This window comes from Myodes glareolus, chromosome 3, assembly GCF_982192425.1.
Source record: "Myodes glareolus chromosome 3, mMyoGla1.1, whole genome shotgun sequence".
Lineage (NCBI taxonomy): Eukaryota > Metazoa > Chordata > Mammalia > Rodentia > Cricetidae > Myodes > Myodes glareolus.
The window spans coordinates 13,754,570-13,779,607 of NC_142028.1; positions in this window are offsets into that span (position 1 = coordinate 13,754,570).

Sequence of the window (25,038 nt, forward strand, 5' to 3'; positions counted from 1 at the left end):
CAAGAGCTTATCTATGAAACTAAGGAAGTATACTATTGGCCACAGATGAGTGGATGTTGAAGCAATCATTAGTCTTCACTGGTCCATTTTCTGACACACATTCTGTTGTTTTCTAAAGGTCATCAGATGTTCTGGTTTCTGTAAATCTAAAGGATTTTTTATTAGGAGATCTTGAGAAAAACATTTAGAATGTACTAATTGAACAGAACTGTGACATTTTTCATAAATGTCCATAGCAATTTTTGATCAATCTCACCTATTACCCTCTCTTATTCCTCTATTCTACTCCTCTTCAATCTCCATATTCTTCCTTTATATTTCTTGTCCTTTTTCAAAATAATTTTGAGATTCTTTAAGTGTAGCTATGTGGTATGGAAAAGTAAGAGTTAAGAAAGTTTGCAAAGGACAAGTTACTACACTAAGGAGCTTCAGTAGGGATAGGGTGTGTGTGTGTGTGTGTGTGTGTGTGTGTGTGTGTGTGTGAGTACACATGCACAAAGCAAATCAATAAAGGAGTTAAATGATCAATAAATGAATCATGGTGAAATCAATGCAATATTGTTTGGAGGATAGAGTAAGTATATATAGGATCCAAAAACTACATATTGCAATGTTTATGTGAATGCTAAAATGGGTGTGATTGTCTAAGAATCTGACTTGCATAATGCACTTTGCACATTTTCTTGAAAAAGGAGACTTTTAACATGCCTCAAAGGAAGGGAGATGATCCTCCAAGTTGTAGTCTGAGACCAAGTTTGTTGCTATGAAAACTTGGGAAAATTTATTAAATTGTTTTCTTTTCTAAAATAAAAATAAGCAACAACTTTTTATAGTTTGTTTGTTCATTTATCTCTTCTGTTTCAAAGTTTTAAATTTTTACTTTTATAGCATCACACATTTATGTAATGAATTTTAGTCATTTTGATGCATATCCCTCTTGCCCTATCCCACTTACAACAATACTGTCTCCTATCTGTATGCCTTTTTTATTGTCTGTGGCCGTTGAATATAATTGTGTCTTCTTGCCCAAACATGGTGGGGGATTGTGTTTTGAACCAAGATCAGGCCACTTACTATCAGCAATACCACTAAACTACCCACAACTATTAGTTGCCAATAGTCCCGCAGGGATGGGTGGATATTTGTGTGCCTCTCCTACATGATGACAAAATGCTGAGGATCCCAATCAGCGACAGGACTTGCGCAAATACCCACAGCTGCTGTGAGCTCATGGGTGCAATGTCAACGTTATAGCCAGAATGCATCATTCCACCACACAGCTCCTTGTTCTCTTGATCTTTTATTCTTTCCTTTGCCTTTTCACAACTATTTCCTGGACCTTGGATGGACCCACATTGCTGTATTTCTTAGGAATGTGCACTCCACCATCACTTATCATAGGCAAGTTTTTTTCACTTGTGGGTTTTGACATTACTGACATTGCACTAAAGAGCTTGTAAACCTTGAGAAAACTGAAGTAAGAAGCAGAAGGTTTCATTACATGGTCTTAAAATTGTAATTAAACTTAATTAAAAACAAGCAGGAGCCTCTGTTGACTTTGCAGGCCAATCATCTGTGTTGTTAAAATTTGAGTTCATATGTACAAAATTAACTTATATCTGCAAACTTATATCAGCCATTTGATCTGCACTGTGATGTAGTCAACTTCTTACCAAAACGGTTTTTTCCCAACCAGGAAAACATCCAGCATTCAGACAGCTAACAGGAAAAATTACAGAAGAAACTATTTGCCTGAAGGCTGTGCCTACACATTAAACTCGGTGTACAGTTATCGGGAGTGTAATCAGGGAGAACGCTGGTTAAGTGTGTCAAATGTTTAAGCTTTAAGACCCTGAGTGGAATGAAATAAAAAGAGGAAGGGATCCAAGGGTGTGTTCGCATCATTGAGCTGGCTCATGCCACTGAAGGCACAGCTGGGATCCAGAGTTCACTGCTGTGAGCAAACTTGTAACTGTATTCCTGTCCTGAAGTTACCAGTGGATACGTGTGTGTGTGTGTGTGTGTGTGTGTGTGTGTGTGCGCGTGTGTGTGTGCTTTTTAAATTTTGTTCATGAGAAATAAAGAGAAAAATAGGAGTAACATGAACAAGTGTATCTGATTCATTTTTTATATAAATGTGCAGCATCTCAACTATTTTTCTATTCCCTTCCTTCTCAACTTCACTTCTGACTACTGGTAACTTAGCACCACAGGCTACCCAGTACTTTATTCTATTCATTGTAAAGTTCTCTCAGTGTTTCTCATAAGTGCATGGGAATGAAGCAATAATACCTTTGCTATATATTATTTTTATCCCATAGCTACATAGAAAGTGAACACTTATTTTTGTTTATGTTCAGTGTCTTGGGTATTAGGAAGAAATGTCAGCTAGAAATACAAAACACCAGATTTAAGTCCAGACATTAAGAAGAGGGCATCTTGCCTTGTTTCCTCATACTCCCGTGACTCCATTGTAATGGCCATTCAACCCATTTCCATTGGATGATTTAGTTATTTAGTGAAGGCAGCTGACAAGAAAGTCAGACTCGCGAGAGAAGAGATTAATGGCAGTTTTTGGAAACAAAACTTATTCATACGATCTAATAGCAATGAGGAACGATTCACATATCTATGTGCAAGGTGCACATTTGTCTGGTGAAGAGACAGAGTCTGAAACAAGAGAAGCAGAGAATAAATAATGTACATGCTTCAAAGTAAGAGGGATAAAACTCATCCTATTCTCTTTCCCTTTTCAAAAATACAAATAGAGAGAAAAAACAATATACATAAGACATATTCTGTAGACTATCAAGAAGTTATTTCTCTGAGTTCAAAAAATTTATAGTAAAAAGGGAAAGTATATAACATGTATAACCAGTGCTAACCTCAAATATCAAATCTGGTGATCAAATAACAAATGAATGAATGTCCAATAACTATGAAAACATGCAATTAAATTGGCATGCTTATATGATTTTTCAAGCAAAACATAGAAAAACTGCACATTAATTAGATGTGTTAAGCACTTTCCAGTTGACTATACTTTCTTCTTTAAGAGATTTATATAGTTCTTGGTATACTAAGGATTAAGTTTTCCCATTTTTAAATGGTGGTACTGCTCCTGACACTGTTGATGGAAACCTTTACACTAGAGATGTAGATGGGACAGAAAAATTACTTGTAAGATGATATTGTGTCTCTAGATGTGGTTATCAATTTAGAAGTATGATTATAACAATAATAATACAACTCTGAACAATGGCTCTGTCTTACAGACCTATGAGGTCAGCTTCCCCTGCTTCAGTTGCATGTTATATACAGTAGAGATACAAAAGCTGACTGAACACTGCACGTCAACCATGAAAAGTGATGGTTTGTATATAACCATTAGTTTGTATACACCATTGTTTCTTATGAAGGGGACTTGTAACATGGTTCAGGCCATCTCCACTCCCACTTCATGTTTCAAGCTGGCCTTGAATTTGCAATCCTCCTGCCTCAACTTTCAGAGAACTACTAGAACAGATATGGAAATACATGTCTTTAGTCATACTCGTTTTTAAAAGGGCTATGTATGCATATTTTCCTACTTGTATATCATAAGCATACAATGTCCATGGAGGCCAGAAAGAGATGTTGAATCTTCCAGAACTGAAGTCACAAATGGCTGAGAGTCACCTTGTGGTGCTGGGAACTAAGCCTGAGTGCTGATTCTTTGCAAAAGCAGAAAATGCCCTTAGCCATGAAGCCATTTTTCTAGCACCTAAATCATTGTTATTTATAGTTCCTATGACCCTTCATAATTATTCTAAGAAACTCACTTGTTTAGTAATGGTTAGCTTATAATAGAATGTATTTGACAAGGTATAAAAAGTGTTTGAGCCCTAGCAAATATACTTTACCTATTGTATAACATTACTTACTAATATAACATATGTAACTTCTAAACTTTACCTAACTTTGAAAACAAGAGTATCAAGGAATTCTTCTGTGAAATTTGGCATTAGACTGAATGAGTTAACACTTCAGTTATTTCAAATCCTTATGCATATTTAAAATCAATGAACCAGTTAATTATTGTATTGCAGCCAAATCTACTAAGATTTCTTTTCACATGACCAATTTAATGTTTGAATTTATTAATTAAAAATAATTAGAAAATCATTTAGTTAAAATAAAAACCTCTCATATGAATTCAAATGCCCAAAGTCATAGCAAATAGTGCCCATGGATTATATTAGTCATTCTGATATTTGAGAAACCTGACTTGAATCACAATTTTGTCATTTGCAAACAAGTGACTTTGAAAAAAAAATGGTTTCTTTGTTTCTTCTTCTATAAAACAGCAATAATATTGATTAATTCCTCACTAAGTTCCCATAGGGTCTGATGAATAGACAAGCACCTAAAGAATTTTCAGTACATATTATTTATGGTTTACACAATTATCATCATATTTGCAATACACTAACATACCAGGTTACAAAAAAAATGAAAATTATATATGGAAGTGTGATTTCTTAAACATTAATAATGTATATTTAAAACTGAATTTCTGTCCTCATATTTACAATTTAAATTTTGTTTTGTAAGTTTTGTTTTAAAGTGTACATACAATGTTTTAAATATTAACCTAAAATTTAAAAGATTCATCACATAGCAGTTTTTAGTAAAAGTGCTTAATAACCACATTTTTGCATTTTTCAAGAGTAAATATTTCTTTACTAGTTATAGTTGCCAGAACATACAATAGACCTCTTAAACGTATTTCTTATAATTCTAAGTAGTTTAACCAATATCCCTTTGTTCTCTCCCCTTAGTTATTGCAACTATTGCTAACGGTTAGTCTACAAAATTATTATATGAAAACAGCTTTTTTCCTTTATACATTGTAACATGATGGGGCCTGTTTGTTTGGGAGTTTCTATTCTGCCCAGTTCCCCACAGCCAACTTGTTCCAAAAAAAAAAAAAAAAAAACACAGAGGACTCCATAAGTTATAAAGCTGATTGGCCCATTATCTCAGACTTTCTGTCCACTCTTGTAGCCTATATTAACCCATTTTTCTGATCTATTTTAGCCATATGGCTCTGTACCTTTTTCAGCTGGCAAGTCACATCCTGCTGCTTAGGTGGTCTGGGCAGGAGTGGACGGAATCAGTTTCCTCCTTCCCAGAATTCTCCTGCTCTCCTTGCATCATTTTCACTTCCTGTCTGGTTTTCCCACCGACACCTCCTGCCTGGCCAATCAGCGTTTATTTAAAACATGATTGACAGAATACAGACAATTCTCCCGCACCAATACATTACAGGACAGGAGAAGTTCAATTAGTATATTCTTTCTGTGTCTGTCTTCTGTCAATTAGTATAACATCCTGTTTGTTGTTTCTTTGTGTTGCAAATGACAGAATACAGACTAACCTTTCTTATGGCTAAATAACATTTCCTAGAATTTATGTAGTGTAGACTCCTCCTCATTCATTTGTTGACAAATGCATGCTAATTCTATATTTCACGATTGTAAGTAGAGCTACTATCTACTAAACAGTGCAGCTATTTCTATAACATGAAGACTTCATTTGAATATATACTATTCTTGGCTCAGGTTGTTATATTATATAGTGCATCTACTTGAATTTCTTTTTATGATTAGGATTTTTAACACTAAGTTAAATGAAAGTTGCAAAATGGACATCTGTATGTTTTCCAGTTCTTAAATGGAACACATTCTACACTTTCCCATTCACTATTACATTTGCTACGGATTTATAATGTATGGTCTTTATTGTGCTGAGATACTTTCTAGAATTAATTTGTAGAGTTATCTTTATCATGAAATGATTTTGTATTTTGTTAAATGCTATGGTTCCTTCAATTGAAATCACCATTGTCCCTATCTACTCCCAATGAGATATAACATGCTGATTCATTGCTCTTATGTTAAACCATACTTGGATGTCTGAGATAAATCACTGGATCATAGTGAATAATCTTAATGTGCCAGTGCCGACAGTTTGTTAGTATAATTTTTCAGAAATTTGTAACTATATCTAATAGATATTAACATCCTATTCTCCTTTTTTCTGTGTTTTTGTTTTGTTTTAGAATAGGGGAAATGTTGGAATCATAGAATGAACTTGCAAATTGTTTTTCCTCTTTAACTTCTTAGAGGTACCTTGATAAAAGTTGTCTTCAGATATTAAAGAAGTTTGGTAAGATTCATCATCGATGACGGGGTATGGTTGGATGTGAGAATTCTTTTCTCACCCCATTTTCTCCAATTCAGTTTGCTTATCATCATTAATTAGTTAAGGTTTCCTGTCTCTTTGTGTTCCTATATTCTTTCTTCTTAGTTTGTGTCTTTCTAGCTGTTTTTAAGATGGTTTACTGGTTTGTTGTTAAACTTCTATCTCCGATCCTACTATTTCTAAGGTATTACAATTTCTCCCTATTAATCTAATTTAACTTGTATATTGATTCACTAGCTGCTTTTCCAGAGGGACACAGTGCAGTTCCCAGCACCTACGTCAGGCAGCTACCCACCTGCAGTTGTATAGGATCCTGTGCCCTCTGTTAGCCACCTCTTCTTCTTGATTTTTTATTAGAAGGGAAAAAAGTGACAAATTTGATTTTTACAATTCAATCAACATTATATAATGATCTAACACGTACCTTTTCCTGAAAAATATTCTATGTTGAGTACAAAAGACTCTATACTCTGTTGAATGAAATATTCTCTAAAGTTTGATGTAGGTCCAATTTCATTTAGATATGTCGTTATTGATTTGCTATCCAAATGGTCTTTGAATTGGGAAAGCAGGAAACAAACCACCAAATATTATATTGCAGCAATATCTGCCTCATTAGAGTAATTTTGCTCTCTTAATGTTGAAAATATGACCATATCTTCTTATTGAATTAATGTCTTTCTCACATAGTGATTGTAATTGTCTGGTTTTATAATTTCAAGTCAAACTCAGTTTTATCTGTCTGCAGTTGCTTCTGCTCTTTTGTTCCCCTCTGCATGCAATATCCATCACGATCGTTCTTTCAGTCGACATCCTCCTTCATATCAAATAGGCATCATGCCTTCAAAGTGCATTTGGGATTGTCTTGATCCATGCAACTATCCAATCATTTTGAAGAATTTGTCTCACTGACATCCTGATGTGGGATTAGCATCCGTATGCTGTGAATACCATTGGTTAATAAAGAAACTGTCTTGGGCCTGCACAAGGCAGAATAGAGGTAGGTGAGGAAAATTAAACTGAATGCTGGGAGAAAGAAGGTAGAGGCAGGAGACGCCATGTAGCTGCCAGAGGGGAAAGATAGGAGCTGCCGACTGGTACATTGCCAGTAGGTGACAAGCCTCGTGGTAAAATATAAACTAATAGAAATGGGTTAACCAAAGATATAAGAGCTAGCTCACAATATGCTTAAGTGATTGGTCAAGCAGTGATTTAAATAATATAGTTTTTGAGTGATTATTTTGGGTCTGGGCAGCTGGGAACAAACAAGCAGCCTTCTACTACAGACAAAGTAACTTTTGGGAAGGCCTTAAAATTGCTCTTTTGAGTCACTTAAGATTTGCCTTGTAGATTCTTTCTTTCCTTAGTATCTTATTTCTGGATAATTAACTTTCTCCCATGATAAGTTTGATCCCTTGCATTTATGAATTAACAATGCATATCTCATTCAAAAGTATTTTTTTGTATCAAACTATTGAAGTTGTAAACAGCAATTTGTTCTACAGGCTAACCTTCTCACTAAAAATATGTGATTTTTATGTCACATTATATGATAGAAAGTATTTTAATTGAATAATAGATTAACCTTTACCAGTGAGCCTTAAAATTTCCAAGGATTTTATTTTGTTTCTTTCTTTGCTTTGGGAATGATTTTTCTAGAAACACTATTCTTTGTTGACAATTGTTTTAAATTATTTTTTGTTTTAAAAATTTTTAAATTTACCTTCCTGTAAAGTAGCTATAGTTCTGCTGTTTAGCATTTTAGAACACTGCGTTATATGTTATTTGTGTGCTTTCTCTTGGTCCTTTCACAATCTTCTCTGTTTCTTGGATATTTGGCAGTTTGAACATAATGTATTATTTGGTCTTATCTGAACCGAATATGACAGGAGGCATTAACTTTCCTGTACCTGGATATTTATGCCTTAATCTCAGCTTAGAAAGTTTTCTGCTGTTATTTCTTTAAGTGGATTTTCAGTACCTTCATTGTTCTGGCATATAATGAATATGTTATGAGTACACTTCTTACCTGACAGTGACTCATATTTGTTCAGTTAATGCCATCCTATCAATCTCATAAGCCTCCTTCATACTTTTTGATTCCTTTTCCTTTATGATTGTATATTTTCATGTAATATTCTAGTTTGTAGATACATTATTTTGCAAGATTAATTCTGCTATGAGTTGTTTTTTTGCAGTTATCATTTAGTAATTGAAATGTTCAGCCCCAGCTATTTATGAAATTGTGTTTTGTTTGAACCTGAGTAATTTCTCTGAAATTATTTCTCTAGCTATACTTTTGTGTGTGTTGTATCATGTGTCTCTAGTCTATATGTTCTCAACATTTATTAAGCTTCATCGAAAGCATCTTTTTTTAATCTTTGTCACACAATTTGTTTCCCTTCATCTTTTCATGATCATTCATTATCAATGTTTATAATCCATTTGCTAGTATCATGTTTTCTCAGAGTTGTTCGTATTAGTGGCTATATTATCTGTATTATCTCACTGAAAAACTAACCTAGCCCAGTGTTTGATACTTTGTTTCACTATCTAAGGCTGAATCTATGAGAAGATTTTCTGAAAACCACTTATATCGACCACTATTGCTTCAATAGCACTTTGGAATTTCCCAGGCCCTCGATAGTCACAGTTATCACAGCTTGGTCTGGAATGTATTGAACCTTGGAGCTACACAACGTCTGATTGAAATCCCACGAGTCCAGAACTGTAGCAGCATTGTGAGTCACTTGGAACATAAAGTCTATGAGTACAGTCTACCTGTGTCATTTACTCATATGCCAAGGCCACTGCTATTGGGTGTCAGTCGTATAAGCTAGAACTCAAGTCTGTTTGACAATATCTGGAAGTGTTTGTCACTGTTACATGGTCAGAGGGTCAAGCTGTGGCTTTTGTTCTGAGGTCAAGATTTATGACTGTTTTGTTGGATTTTATTGCTGTTGGATTTTATTGTTTGTTCTATAATTAAGGATCAATGCGACATCTTAGTCTTGCTTCCTTCTGTTTCTACGGAGTGGTTGGTGACTCTGCATTGTATGGTGACTGGGAATGAATGAAGGACGTCGTGGGTATTGCAACCTCACCTGTTAGGTCCTTTGAAGGTACATTTGTGTGAGAGAGCTAGTTATAGGTTATTGCATGGAAGTAATCATTACAGAGTGGCATCCTTCCATCTCACTCAACTATTCAGAAAAAGAATAAAACCACACATACACCAGAGCCTAGCTCAATTGTTATCAGAGAGACATCATTTAGCAACAGAGCCTAGCTCAATTGTTATCAGAGAGACATCATCCAGCAACTGATGTGAGCAGATGCAGAGATCCACAGTTCAACCTTATGGGAAGCTTGAGGAACTCCTGGAAGGCAAGGGGAAGCGAGAGATTGTAGAATCCAGACAGATTGAGGACACCAGGAGAATCAGGCCCCCAGTATCAACTAAGCAGGGCTCATACCAGCTGACAAAGTCTGAAGTGATAATCATGGAGCTTGCATGGGTCTGAGCTAGGTCCTCTGCATATACCTTATGGTTATTTAGCTTGGTGTGCTTGTGGTGCTCCTAACAGTGGAAACAGGAGGATCTCTAACTCTTTTGCCTGTGTTTGGGACTCTTTTCCTCCTACAGAGTTATATAATTCAGCCTTGATATGAGGGTTTGTGCCTAGTCTTATAGCTTGCTCATTATGTTTTGTTGATATTCTGGGGGGGGGTGCTGCTCTTTTCTAAGGGAAGCAGAGGAGGAGTGGATCTGTGGAAAGGTGAGGTGGAAGGAAGGACTGGGAGGTGAGGAGAAAGGGGAAACTGCAGTTGGGATATAATATGTGAGAAAAGAATAAGTTAAAAGAAATTAATATATTGTGACTATATATTCAGAAATTTAGCCCTAATCACAATATATTTTGATTACATTATTATATACACATGGATACATTTGCTTTGTTGATTCTAATGTAATTTTAGAAAAAAACGTATTACTTAGATTCTTGATATATTGTCTCAATATACTGTCTAATCAGAGTTCTACTTTTAAAGCCATCTCTTTAAGTAAATTTTGCTTGATTTGTGCATGGAATATATATTTTTAAGACAGATTTTGTCTGCAGCTTTGGAGCCTGTCCTGGTACTAGTTCCTGTAGTCCAGGTTGGCCTCAAACTCACAAAGATCCGCCTGCCTTTGCCTCCCGAGTTCTGGGGTTAAAGGCATGTGCCACCACTACCCGGCTACATGGAATATAATTTATTTATCATTTATAACTCATGTTTATTCTTTGACACCTATTGGCTTAAAGTGTGCATTATCTTTTCTAATTTTCTATCAATAAAGATTGTAAATAGAATAGTAAAAGGAACAAGTGTTTTTAATATGTCCCCACACTTAATTTTTATTAATACTTAGATAATTATTTGCAAAGCAAATAAATAAAAAGACAAGGTGATCATATGTAACAAAATTACAGTTACTAGCAAAAGAGATAAATAGATTTTTTTTTTAATCTGTGCATGTAACTTCTGTAGTCAGTGGTCACCTTGACTTTTGAAAAACAGACACATATTTTCTTCACATAGAGTTCAAGAATATAAGCTTATCAAAATTTTATTAAATTGTAGTGAGCTTGGAAGTGAGGAGAGTAATCACAGCACCATACCAACATCTGGGGACAACAATAGCCATATTTAGTGCCATCTTCTTTCGGGGCTCATGCAAAGCCCACTCTGTAGTTAGCCAACTTTGTACTCCATACAATGTAGAGTACAGGTCATCACTATCATTTTAATCAAATAGCTTATATTCCAACAGAACAAGAGAACTTGAAAACATATAGTGAAGTGATTAAAGCAGTTTTATAACCTGTATTGCAGACAATTAGCCTTAGATCCTGTGCTATATAGTTAAAATGCTTTTATATTATGCAAATTAGGTGATCCATGCAACTGATTTTTTGATGTCAAGTGCTTCCAACACTACTTTTGTAATACTGAGAATAAACATTCCTTTATTGTATTACACATTATTAAATTTCCCCCTTAAAATTGATGAATAGTATTTAATGATTCTCTTTTCTTTTCCTGACACGTGGAGCATTTGCTACTGTTTCATTTGTAGCCAGCTCCTCATTAGTGGATCAGGGTGAGTTACTGAAGCAAGACAGTTGAATTTGGCAAATAGATAAGAACATCTTTAAATCCTTGATCTCTGTTGGCATCTGTTTTTCAAATCTATAATTGTTTTTTCCAGAACCCTGATTCTACATCTAGATTAGATGTTCTCAATAGTTGTGTTACCTTTGCACTTACATTTCTTCACATTCTAGTTTGTAAAGTCAAGACAACACCTTACTACTAACAACTTGATCTTTTATGATGAAACATGGAACTTACTGTCTTTCCTTTCAGTTTACAGTTTTGTTTTATGTCAATTACCTGTTTATAGCCTTTCCGCACAGTTTTCAATTCACAGCAAGACTTCTACTCAATGGGATTTGTAACCATTTATCTCAAATATAAAGATTATAAATGCTTAGTACTCAACTTCATTTTTTTTAATTTTGTCTGTCACATCACTTATAGGTGCAGGTTTAGCTTTTGTATCAGTTCCTACACTGATATATTTTAGTAAAATATCTTATACTGACTATCCCTTTATTGATATATACTCACTCTTCACATTATTTCAGTCCTAAAATCTTTTTTTTAGGAAAAATAAATCCATACAGCTCATGTCCAGAATATTCCCTGTCTTTCCCCTCACATTTGCATAGTTTATGGCCTTACATGTAAGTCTCTGAAGACTCTTGACTTGATGTTTATGCCTTTGAGGAATATAGGTCAGGTATCATCCCTCTGTACTTGGTGAATCTGTTTTCCCATCACCATGTATTGATGACTGCCCTTTCTCCATAATGTATTTGGGTAGCAATCAATAATCAGTTAAAAATACACAGAGGTATTTCTAGGCTTTCTATTTAGTTCTATAGGCTAGTGCATGTTTATGTATCTAGTGACCTTATGGTTACTTTATCATTGTATTATATTTTGACATCAGGAATTGGTGTGCATCCAGCTTTGTTCATTTGGATTTGCTTTGGTCATTTAAAGTCTTGAAATTAATTTAATTATTAAATTCCCTATGAATTATTCACTGTTTGGCCTATTAGCTCAGGCTTATTATTAACTAGTTCTTACAACTTAAATAATCAAATGTCTTCTAGCAGCAGTTTTTGCTCCCTCCTCACCAAACAATTCAAAGACAACACAATAACATAAAGTATCCAGAGTCTCTGTGTATTTTCCATATTTATGAGACTTTTAAAACTCTATTTCTTTTATTTTTTATTTTTATTTTTATTATTTTTAGAGAAAGAGGTTCTCTGTGTATCTTTGGCTGTCATTTATCTTAATCTGTAGACCAGACTGACTTCAAACTAACAGAGATCTGCCTGCATCTGCTTCCCAGTTGTTGAGATTAAAGGCTTGCACCACCATACCCAGATACTCTATCTTTTTTAAAGGACTTTTTCTATCCTTTTTCCTTTCTCTTTGAAGGGTATGAATATTTTTAAACACATTGTAAACTGTTTATAGAGGGTTTTTTTCCTATCCGAATCTGTCCTTACTGTATATCTCTATCTTTTTCTGAGCACACGAGTCTCTAATCTGCTAAGTTTTATGGCTAAGATTAATGATGCTGCTTTGGTCATTAGCTACACCCAATTCCATAACTTTCTGAGAGCCTAACTTTATGACAGAGGTACTGGCAAGAGCCGTGTTTATTGTGACAACTCTGTGGAGTTTTAAAGTCTATGCCACCATAAAGAAGCCTGTCACCAGCTATGCATAAATACTATTTAAGTGTTCGGTGCAGTACCGTTTGAAGGAGCTATGAGGTTTTTGCTGCTAATATTCAGTCAGGAAGCCTTTCTTAAAGGAGCTACATTTCTGCTTGTCAGTAGTAAAAAGAACCTAGTAAAGTAAAGACAGTGACCAAGGAACTGAACTTGACTCTGTTCTTGACTTTCTAGAATCCATTTTTTTTTAAAAAAAAAAAGGTTTCTCAGGGTTTATGTAGAAATTTTTGCCAAACATTTCAGCACCATTTTTAGATTGAAGTTTTTGTCCCACTGGGAGAAAATGTCCCACAGTCATTCAGTCTCAAAGAAACACATAGAGGCTTATATTAGTTATAAACTGTTTGGTCTATTAGCTCAGGCTTACTATTAACTAGCCCTTACAACTTAAATTAACCCACACATCTTTTCAATGTTTAGCCACAAATCTTGGTACCTTTTCTCTGTAAGGTATCCTCACCTTACTTCCCCTGCTTCTGGATTACAACTGTGTCTACACTTTTCATGGTAGATAGTTCGCCTTCTTAAGCTTATTTTACACATTTTGAAGTTATTGAAAATGCCATTTTCATTTATTTTTCCCTCCCTATACTCTTCATAGTGTGTAAGAGAAGATACTAATTATTATTATCTTGAATTCTGAAATTATACTTTTTAGTAGTTGTAGTACCTTTGCCGTGAGCTCTTCAGATGCTTCTCTGGGTAAAGTTATGTTACTCTCCAGGACACATGGTTTAACTTTCTTGTTTCATCTTTCTCTTACCTTTCCTACAGTTCAGAGCAATGTCCATGGCTTTTCCAGACTGTCAAGACACTACTTCAACATTTTACATCAGCAATAAAGTGATCTTTCAGTCTTTCATACACATCATTGATTTTGCTGGGCCATTCCTGCAGTGGAACTGATTGAAATTCCCTAAAATAAAAAGAGTTTGCATCTTAAAAACAAGTATTTTTTTCTACATCTATTGCTATATCATCGTGGTTGAGTGTTAAATTTCCTCTGTGATGTATTATGGCTACTGTTTGGGTATATAAAGCCATCTTTGAATTTCTGGAATAAAAATCATCTTTGAGATACTTGCTGATATAGCTTGCCACTATATTGTTGAAGATTTTCTCATCCATATTAGCTTGATTCTCTGTTGCTGGAACCGCTGAAGAGTTTGATGCTAGTCTGGGCTACACAATGAGACCTTTCCCCAGCAAGTAAAGAAATGAACATATGTTTTATATAAATGTATTTTCTATATAATATATTATATATAACTATATAACATGCATCTATAGAAAAGAATCCACACAATTTTTAAACAAATAAAATATTTTACGTGATATTTTAGTCTTTACTCTTCATAGCATAGGCTCTGGCTATTAACAAGTATTACAAAATATGTGTTTACAGTAAGATCTATTGTAAATGACGGCAGATTCAAACGCGTGTTTGAAATAAACTTTACCCTTTCTAAAAGAGTTTATTTTTTTAAAATAGTGCTTGGATTAGGTAATTATTTGTTTTTGATTTTGTTGGTAACAGAGACTTTATCCTGGAGACAGAAGTCTCTCAGTTCTACCATGTGCTTAATGTAATGTATGACTGCATTTTCAATATTTTTAAAACTCAGGCAATCTTCGTAAAGATTTTGGGGGGCTGGTTTTTATTTTCAGAAGTTATGGTTTATTCTTTGGTGCTAGGCCAGTGAGAGGTCTTAAAAAATAAGTAAATTGTTGCTATGATTGGCACACTCACTTCAATCCCTGAAACACCCAAGCTAAAAGGTGACTTAAGTTGTCATCTGAGCTACACACACACACACACACACACACACACACACACACAAAGAGAGAGAGACAGAAACAGAGAGACAGAGAGAGACAGAGAGAATAAAATAAAAATACTATGGTGGCATTTAAGATATTCATCAGTCTGACTACAGGACACCCTCTCCTCTATTGCTTAGGCTCTTCCCTAGGGTCATCCTTGTAGATTCGTGGGAATTTCTCTAGTGCCAGGTTTCTTGTTAGCCCCATAATGGCTGCCTCAATCAAAATTAAAAAAAAAATACTAAATAAAGTAGGTGCTGCTGTTCTGCTGTTCATACATGTAAGCTACCACAAAGATGTTCCTAGTAGTGTGCAGAAAGCTAGCTGAAGAGGAGTCCCTGAAAATCAAGGTCCTGCCTGCTGTGGAAAATGCCCACTGGGTTCTATCTGTACGGTGTCTGGAGCACCCAAATAAGGTTCCCTGTGCAAGTCGTTGAGTTAAGTAGTGGGAGTGCAAGATGTTTTCTTTAGTTAATTAGGTAAAACAATAATAATTTTGCTAGTAACGCTTACTTCTTTCCTATCCAAATCTCAACAAGTATTTGAGGACCTCACAATGATAAATACTAACAATTACTTCCCTAAGTCCATTTCCCGTTACGTTAGAGCATTTGTGCTCTCAAATTTGCATAAAGATCCTGAAATGAAGAAATCGCAGCTATCAGCACACAAACTCCACTTGAGGCCTCTGAGTGTCTTTGGAGCCCAGGAACCGTGGCAGGTGGAAGCAGCGAGCCCACACACCGTCCTCATTTCTGGAGCGGCTCTCACCTCTAACTCTTTTCCTCCATTAAAACACATTCAAACATAATTAGTGGAGCATTAACATGGAAGAAATTTTGTAATTGCCAGTTGCATTGTAGCCATGGTTACATCAAGGATTTATAGCGAGGAACTCCCGGCTGGGCACGAACAAGCAGTTAACAGGAACAGCAGTAAGAAAATGTTTGTGTGGTTGTGCAGGTGTGCTGACAGGAATGTTTGCCAAAAAGAGGAAAAAAATAGAAGAAGGAAAAAAAGAAAAGAAGAAGAAGGAGACTATTCGGTGACATTTAAGGTGCTAATATCTGGAAGTCAACCTTTAATTTGACAGCTTTTAGTGCTAGTTAGTTTCATTCATCCAGGCGAGGCGAAGGAAATTTGAAACACCTTTAAATTATCACGTTTTTCCACGGAGCCTTAGGCCTGTGTGGAATACTGGAGCCGTACCTTTTTCCTCACTGCCCACTTTTTTTTTTTTTTTTTTCCAGGTCAGTTGAAGTAAAACTTTCATTCCCTTTCGCAGACAATTAATCTTTGGCTAATTGAAGCAGCAATGCTTCGGGATGGGTTTCAGTGGGGCCTCTAAATCTCATTTAGCAAAGTGAATTCAAGGCACACGCCGCACCTAATGATGTGACAGGTGGACCGCACCGCAAGACAGCAGCCTCGCAAAAGTTGATTCTCATTAGACCCGCAGAGTCCCGCAGTCAGTTTTCTGATGGCTGAGGAACACTAATCGCATCTGTTTGCTGCTGGGTGGGGTGGGGGAGGCAGCAAACTTGGAAGGGGGATTGAAGGGAAGAGAATCAGAGGACGGGGCAACATTCTCTTCTCTTCTTCCACGCTTAATATCCTTGACTCCTGCCCAAAAACCCAGCAGGTCTACCACCCACCAAGCGCTCAGGCTCCTTTCTGCTGACTCCAACAGGGTGCACCCTTTTCCTAATTAACTAAAATGGCTACGGAAAGCAGAGGCGGCCTTGTGTTGGGTGAACCAATTATTTTGAAGGGTATTAAGTCATCAGATTTACTTTTATCTTGATTGCATTGTGGAAATCGTGCATAATTAATGGTGGGAGCTTATTAGGAAAATGATTAGGCAAATTACACAGGTGTCGGATGCATTTTTTATGATAAATTTGCTAGAACAATCCTGCAATTCCATCTGTTCAGCTCACATCAGAATGTCACTCGGAAGAAATTAATGGTGAAAGAGTTATAGGAAGTTACCAGTGGCTCTGGTTGCAGATTTAGGTCATCTGTGTATAAATACATAAACATATTAAATATATATGATCACCTAGCAATTTGCTAATATGTATTTGATGTTACAATTCAGTAAGTTCTTGTTTAATCTTCATGATGATGATGATAAAATGGAAACAAAGAAATGAAACAAAAGGAAATACCAGCTCACCATTAGTCTGCTCTGTAAGTAAATAAAATAACCACAAACTTTAAGAACTCTTTGCATTGTCTAATGACTGCGGGTGAGCAGTCAGCTTCCTGGTAGCTTGAATTCTTGTGTTTTCTTTCACCCGTACATACCACTGTTCTCCTTTTCAGTGTCCTTTAAATTTTAAATGTAATTACTTTGCTAGTCACACTTCATCTGGAGGAAATTGTGTGGGTACATAGCTAGTGAAAAATACACACATATAAATTGGATGTTCTAAAGAGTCAACTTGAATGGTGTTGGTGTAGCTTGTTGATCGAGTGTCTATGTAGCAAGTATATGGCTTTGACTTCGATTCCCAGAACCAAATGTACAAAGATAAGTAAGCAAATAAAATGAAAAGAGCCAGCTTCCTCTTGGAATTCCAGAAGAGTCAAGGAGGAAAGTTTATAGAGATGTTCATTCCACCTGATCTTTTATTAGCTGAGGTCAAGTCATACCTGTCCTCAGCCACATAAATAAGAGCAAGAAATATGCTGTATGAAACCTGCGTTATAGAAAAAAAAGACGCATATTTAAAACCTGAAATACCATCACAATATATATGAGAGTGGTCTTTGATGAATTGGCAGGTCTATTTTTGTTTGTCTAATCACTAAAAGTCGTGAACTCTTAAATCACTTTTCAACTATAGACGTTGGAAAATGCTTCCCATTTAAATCATGAATGACAATGCTAACCACACCTGCTGTTCTTCACTACTAAGGAAAAAAAAAAAAAGCAATGTTACCTATGGTCTTGAGAGTCTTCAGATCCCAAAGCAATACAGAGGAAACTATGGAGGATTTTGAAATTGGGGATAATGGAATGCCACCATTCACTAAGCAGGTGCTTTGAGCTGAAAGGGAGGACATAATGTGGCATATGTCAAGGGAAGGACTCGTGTCCTTTCCCTGAACGACCATCAATTCCATGACAGCATCATGCAGTTTAGCACACTTTACTTTTCTAAATGTTATTACCTCTCTATGGCATGTCCTCGCTCATGCTCAGTCACTGGAATATTCTAGAATATCCCATTACTTGAGATAACACTAGTCCTACCATTTTTTACCATGTCTGTCACTATAACTTAGGTATGAGTATCATGAAGGCAGAAATCATAGATCACATCTTGTAAACCATACCACCACTGTGGACCAGTGCACTTTATTTTGCAATGAGTAAAAGAAGTAATTGTATTTTAAAAAAAAAAAGAAGAATAGGTCCAAGTATATATGTGGTTGGACATGGCTGAGAGTAGCAGTCCAGCATACTCCAGCTAGGGGAAATGCTGCTTCACAGATAAATGGGATGTTGGTTAATGAACATGCAATTTTATGGCATTGCAGAACTTAGAACCTTAAAACCAGAATATATTGTATATTATTTTATTTGCCTCAAATACACATAGCCCACACCTATTACCTGTCCACCCACCACAGGTAACCCAGACACAATGGGTCACTGCAAGTATCAACAGAGAACTGTGCTGAATGTGTGTATTATCTTCCTGCTGAGAGTATCTATCAAGGCCAGAAAAGCTGGAATTTCCTCCTTAGAAAAACATTTTTTAAAAACCAATTCAAAATCAACTTCACAAAAATTGCAAGTTACAATCCCACCGTTTGATGGGTTGCTGCTTATAAGGTTTGATAATCAGAGCATTAGCTCACACTTAATCATACACTGTATACAGATATCATCATAAGTACAAATACAAGATTAGTAGCAGATGTAACAGATAAAGAGACTATAAATGTTACATAGGAAGTCTGGTCTGTATAAAGCAAGTACTAAGAACGTCTGTGATGGCTCTGGTACTGACTGCCCAAGGGCTGACTTCTATTCTTTACATTATAAATCAACATTGCCAGACTCATTCATTTGTGCAGAATCATAAGGATCTGGGGAGGACTGAAGCCTAAGTTACACATATATTAATTTCTAAAACTCTATCTTCAGGCATAATTGTCAGTTGGTAAGTTCTATACATTTATCATATACAGTTGAATAGGAGGCAGTTGAATAGGAAGCAGGAATACACACACACACACACACACATGTAAATGCCATGAGCTTATTGATCGCTTTTGAGAGTTCATTTTCCATCATCATTTACTGAATGATAAGACTGAGGCTCTAAACTCTTAGTAAGTATTTAACCATAAAATGGAACGTGGTCAATGGAACTAGGCTTTCAGTATGATGCTCAGTATGTCTCTGAAAATTCTTCATCCTCTGCCACACTCTTTGTTTCCTTTGGACATGACCAACCATAATTTTCCTTTTAGTCCTGGGAATTCATGACTATAATCCCATTTCAAAGGCACCCTATGCTCTCTTACTGAGATAAGTGGGGTCTCACAATGCTTGTCTGTTTTGGATTCCTGATGGCACACAGGATAGAACTTCCTTTTCTTTTTTACTTCTCTTCTCTTTTTTCTTTTCTTTCCTTTTTAGTAAGATAAAAACAAACAAACAAACAAACAAAAAAGCACAAAAAGCACCAGTCCTGATGATGATATGGAAATTGTGCTTTTAAAAAAAAAATCAGTATTCAATTTCTGTGTTTTTGTTTCACATTACTATAAAAACTACACAAAGGATGTTGACATTTGAATTTTGAACATTTCCTTGTTTAACATAACTGAGTGGCCACTATTAACATTTTCTTACTGCAGTAGTTTGAGTGAGAATTGGTTCCCAGTGGGTAGAACTCATTGGGAAGGATTAAAGGGTTAGGAGGTATGGACTTGCCACTGGTGCTGTGAGCTTTAAAGAACTCATACCATTCCCAATCTTTCTCTCTCTCTCTTTCTCTCTCTCTCTCTCTCTTTCTCTTTCTCATTCTCTCTTTTATCTCTACCTCCTGGTCATAGATCACGATATGTGTTTCCAGCTATTCCCTTGAACCACCATCATGGACTCTAAACCTCTGAAAGAGTATCCAAATGAAATGATTTTTCAAATGAGATACCTTTGATCATGGTGTTTATCATGGCAATAGAAAAGTAACTAAGACACATGCTACAAACACTAAGTACAATAAATATTCATTATTTAATTATAAATACGACTTTACATTAAGCAGTTTTCTCCAAAAAATCTAAGTGTCTGAAAGTATTCAATATATTCTAGGCTATATACTACAATGTCTGATAAGTCATGTGAGTCTTTAAAACTCAAATGAGTCTGCAGCAGTAAGCACAATATTTGTTATTATTATTATTATTATTTATTTGCTGCTCTAGAACTTCAGATACATTAATTACTCTATTTACATTTGTAGAGTTGTTGCTAAGCAAAAACTTACATTGTCTCTTTGCTGTGTTCATTGGTTCTGTAGATATATTTGTTCTTTTGGTTTATTTATTACTGTGATAGTAGTAAATTTTAATTCTCTTTTATCTACTGTAGCATTTTTTTTACAGTTTCATGAGGTTACAGAAAATTTCTCATAGTGATAATAGAATATTTTGCCTTAACAATTTAAAATCAGTTTAGGAAAAATCTGTATACTTCTGCTTTCTTGACACTCGCTGTTGTAATGTCATAATTTACTTATTTATAAAGCTCTGTATCCACTAAAAATTTTATTTTTGTTTCGAATACATTTGTTTTTTAAATTTATTTGTATTAATTGTTATGTATTTTGAACATATCTGCTCCCATTTTGCCAACTCCTCTCAGATCCATCCTACTTCTTATATTCTAGCCTTCCTTTTTCCTAACACAAGAGCACAATTTAAGCTATCCAAGTATTCTCAGGTATAGAGCTGTATCTAGGATTTGGTTGACTTAGCAGAAGTGGCACCATTAAAGAAAACTGACTTTCTCCCAGCAGCTATTAGTTGCTTGTCACTCTATTCAGCAGGTCCAAGAAGGACTTCATGCCCACTTCCCCTTCCCATGATGGAATTTTGTCTGGTCTGAGCTTGCTCAGGTCTTGAGCACACTGTCACAACTGCTGTGAATTCATATGTACATCTCCCTGTTGTGTGTAAGAAACACTGTTTCTTTGATGCCACCCACAGTTTCTGGCTCTCACAATCTTTCTGCCTCCTTTCTCACACTGGTCCTGGAAGCTTGGAAGGAAGGAGTGTGATATAAATGTCATCTTCAGGCCTGAGCATTCTGCAGTCTCTAGTCTCTGAACCAGTCAGGAATCTCTGAGTTAATCTTCACCAACTACCAGAAGAAGCACTTTGGATGAGGACTGAGAGAAACATTAGCATAAGGGTGGAACAGTGAATAATTAAGAGCTGTTTTACAATTATCACCACTTAGCAGAGTCAGGGAAGTACAGGGCTTATATGAACATTCTAGCCATAGGTTCTTGGCTCTGATATGGGTTATGTCTTGTGCAGTGGGCTTTAAATTCAATCAGCAAGTAGTTTGATACTAGCATGGAATTTGTGACACTATTGTATCAGTAGACACATCTTGCCTGGCTGATCATCATTGTAGCCTACAGGGCTCACAGTCAAGTAAGACTGATCCCCCCCCCCGCTTCCTCTGGTAGCATGTATAGTACCTTTCAGAACTATAAAAGTGAGTCAGTATCTTTTCAGTTTTACAAAATGGTCAGGATGATGAATGCAGCCCTGTAGTATTGAAATATTCGATATCTATCCACTCATTTAACTTTTTCAAGGAAATTTATATCATTATGCATATTTTTATTTATATTTAAAATCTAATTATTTTAACTTAAACAATTCCTTTGAGGAGTTCTGATTAAGTAGGTATAGTCATAAGAAAATGCTTCCATGTTTTGCTTTTTTTTTAATGTGTAAATGTCATTATATCTCTATTTTTAAAAGAAAGATTTCTTTTTCTTCTATGGTATTTATGGTTTGATTAATTATTTTAACTCATTATAACCTTCCAGTTCCTCCTCTCCTCAAGGTTGTTAGTACCAAGTTCAATTATAGCCATAGATATTCCATAATATATGTATCATTTTTCCTGCTGCATTCAAGATTCTTTGTCTTTGACTTTTAATAATTTGGTTAAAATATATTTAGATGTATACCTCTTTAGACTCATGAGGGATTTGTGGCTCTGAGTATTCATTTATCTCTCTGAACTTAGGCAGTTCATCAGTTATTTGTCCTCTCTTTGAAGCTCCCATGAAGTATATGTTAGCTTAGTCAATAATGCTTCCCAAGTTTCATACCTTTTTTTATTTTACCACTTTGATTATATATATTTTCTCCTCTTTTAAGTTACTTTCTGTGATAATAAAGCCTGCCTTCAAAGCTCGGTGTATGCTAGACAATTTCTGAACCCCTTTGGTGCCTCTTGGCTCATTTTCCTTCTCTGGATGAATATTTTCAGGACTTGCCATCAAATGTGTTGATTTCTGTCATTTTGGCTGACCCAGTATTCTCTGATCATCTCTAGCCAGTTGCTCAGTTATCTCACTGTAAACCTCAGATGTAGAAATTTTTATTTGGTTCATTAAAAAGTTCTCAATCCCATTTTTCATCTTCTTGTTTTATTAATTTTTTTCTAACTTCAGTTTGTTGTTGATCTGTTAACTTGTAACTCACTAAGATTAAAGAGTTACTTTGAATTCTTTGTCAAGCAGTACATATATATATATATATATATATATATATATATATTCTATTTCTTGTTAATCAATGAATCTTTCTTGCTACCATGCATTGATAGCTTGGAGAGGAGATGTGGGTTATTTGAAAGCAATGTTTTAACAATTCTGCTGCCATTTCTCATGTCTGTCTTTGCAAGTTATAGCCTGCAATCCAGATTAAAGCTTCATGAATACATTACAATTTGGTTCACTTTCTTGAGCTCTAACCCCTTGTCATTCTTCTTTTAATAACACATAGCTTTTCTGATTTTCATTGGTTACTGATCTACTTTCTTCTTGTTATTCTGTCCTCCCTATCCTATTCACGGGTCACTAATATTTGTAAGGCTAAAGATGCTAGGAACCGAGGATATGGCTTAGTTACTGAGGTTCTTGCTGCATAAACACATGATCAGGGGTCAGTATTCAACACTTTCATGTAAAAAAAATATGTACGGGAGTGGCGCATCGTGGCATTGGCCCTTATGTCAGGTGTGAAGAGGTAGAAAAGGGGGTTATTTGTAGAGCTTATTGACCACCTAGACTTGCTGAATGGTGAGCCTGTAAGTGGCCATGTCCACCCACGAGAAAGGTGGAGCATGAGTAAACAGGATACTAAAATCGCATCTGCTCCCACCACATACATGTTCATGCACACCATTCACAAGTACATCCATACACATTTACACATACACACACGCACTTACATACACACACAAATACATACAAAGGTAAAGATCGTAAGCTAACATTATTCCTGTGTGAAAGTTATATCTATACACATTGTCACTTGAAGTATCAATACACAAACTGTGTTTAAGCTGTTGCTCTTAGGAAGGGCTAGATTTTCTCACTTCTTGCATGTTCACTGATTTCTAAATAGTCTCTCAGTTTTCTTTCCATATTAAAAAAGAACAACAAAAAACCAAACCACCACTAACAGCAATGTTTCCTGAACCAGACAGAAATGAATTGTAATTTCAAGCTACAAAGCTCTATTGGAAAAAAAGTATCCAAATATGGAACATTTTTTTATTTAGAGTTGTCCTATGATTATAGCTGAAAGGTAAGTCTAACAATGAAGAAGAAATGGAAAACTTTGGAAGGCAAGTGAAGGTCATAACATCAGAAGGAACTTAAACAGATCTGCAAGGAAGTTTTGTGTTGTTCACTTAGAAAACGTAGATTATTAAGCCTGGGTTGCTTTACTCTAAAATAATACTGTGCTTATTTATGTTAATTAAGTAAGTGTGAAGAGGTTAGATGAATTTTAAATTCACAGACATACAAGTTTATTATTGATATTTAAGAATTACATGAAATATGTTGCCAGAAAAGTTTGATGGATAGTCACCCTTTAAATAAACAAATCTTTTGCTAACACAGCTTGCCCCAAAATGCCAAGACTAAATTTGTCCATTCATTTTGAATGATATGTGAGTCCAAACATCATCCCCCATAGTGCAGATGTTATCATTCTAAGGAATCAGTTCTTATTAACTGAAACACACAAAAGTAATACATACGATATAATAAATAGATGACATAAGATACGGCTACATTTTGGTTAACTGAAATATTTAAAGAAAGATACATAAAAAAGATAACTTTGAGTCTAGCACCACATGGTAAAACTTGAGAACTGATTCTACTAAGTCGTCTTCTGACTTCTACAGGTGTGCCGTGGCACATGCACACATATACCACCAACACATATACACATACACACACAAACATGCAAACACAATACACAAGTAAATAAATGTTATATATTTTAATAACTGCATTTGAAGTTAAAGAATCAATTGCATAAAACAAAATGACCTATTAATTAACATATTCCTTTGTTCTTTTATGTATACAAAATACTAAAAGTTGTTGACACCAAGCATATAGATTGAACATATATGTCACTTATGTTGTTTTATTATTATTATTTTTGTTTGAGGTTGTGTGTGTGATATGAGAAGACACCTATGCCACCCTGCATTGTGGAGTTTAGAGGGCAAGTTTATGAAGTCTTGTGCCCTTCCACGTTTTTACAGGCCCCAGGAATGTGATCCAAGTCACCAGGCTTGCCTTTCTTTTTTTTTCTTTTTTTCAAAGTTTATTAAATTATGAAAGTTTCCATTTCCGCCCCTCCTCCCAACACCCTCCCACTCCCCCCTCCCCCTCCTCCTCCCTCTCCATCTCTAAGAGCAGTCAGGGCTTCCAGCCCTGTGGGAAGTTCAAGTTCCTCCCCCCTCCTTCCAGGTCCCGGAAGGTGAGTATCCGAACAGCCTGGATCCCAAAAATCCAGTATA